Source organism: Phytophthora infestans, genomic scaffold (genome assembly GCF_000142945.1).
Source record: "Phytophthora infestans T30-4 supercont1.67 genomic scaffold, whole genome shotgun sequence".
Taxonomy (NCBI): Eukaryota; Oomycota; class Peronosporomycetes; order Peronosporales; family Peronosporaceae; genus Phytophthora; species Phytophthora infestans.
Window position 1 is genome coordinate 408,520 of NW_003303692.1, and position 1,318 is coordinate 409,837.

Sequence of the window (1,318 nt, forward strand, 5' to 3'; positions counted from 1 at the left end):
GTCTGTCCCAACCATAACGGTTGGTCCTGAAGAGTATTTCACGTACGCTGAGACTCGCAAGGTGGACTCGCCTGACACCAAGATTGTTGTTAAAACAATGTGGCAAGGTAAGATCAACAGTAGTACAACATATAGCTGGTCATTTGCTAACATGATGTCTTATAGGTGGGTCCAACCGCAAAAAGATTCTGCGATATTTAAAATAAGCATCCGGAAAACCGATCCAGCCAAAGGACGTCGAAAACATGATTGCTCAGATGCGACGCGAAACATACACCTCGCCGGAGGACAGTGTCCGTGTTTCACAGTTGCTGCAAGATTTCAGTGAAGGTCCAGGAACGGCTGTCAATATCTATCGCGATCCAGGTTCCGAATTGACGAGCTGTATAACCTTCCAGACAGCACATATGAAAAGGATGGCTCGCAAATTCCCAGAAGCACTTTGTATAGATGCCACACACGGCACAAACAGTAACAGGTACGATGTGAGCACCAGTTAATAAATTGGTGACATAATTACCAACACGTTAGGTGATGTCACCAATTAGGTAGGAATTGGTTTCATATTCACCAATTACTAACAATGAATTTGATGTAGGTATCGGTTGTTTAGTTTCATGGTGACAGATAAATTTGGCAGCGGGGCGTTTGTTCAGCATGCCTTGATTGACGGAGAGCAAAGCCTAACATGAAGAGTGCGTTCAAGGCATTTAAACAGAACAATCCAGCGTGGCCAATATCAAGGTGGTGATTATTGATAAGGATTTCACTGAACTTGGCGTACTAGCAGAAGAACTACCTGAGGCTACATTGATTCTTTGTCATTTCCACGTCATTGACTATCTCAAACGCGAAATCAGCAAAAAGGTCTACGCGTTTACGGCATTTGAGAAGATACATGCCAAGAACTTGATTACGATGATGGTGCGGACTGGTGATGAACGAGAATTCGATCGCTATATGCGAGCCCTTCAACTCTTTGTAAGAGTAAGCAACAATTTTTGGAGTATCTGGAAGCCAATTGGTTAAGCTGTAAGCCATTGTGGTGTACGTTCCTGCGCGGATGCATCCCTCACTTGGACAACAGCACAAACAACCGATTGGAAGCAAGTTGGGGGGCTGCAAAAGGTATTCTTCATCGCCACATGCCCATGGATGAGTGCATCGACCATTTGCTTTTTCTACAGCAGATTGCCGAGGATAAATATCGCAGCAAGTCGAAACGGGTCGGCGTCCGTCACAATCACAAGTACGACGAAGAACTTCAAGTCTTGGCAAAGATAGCAACACATCATGCATGCGATCAGATTGAGAGTCA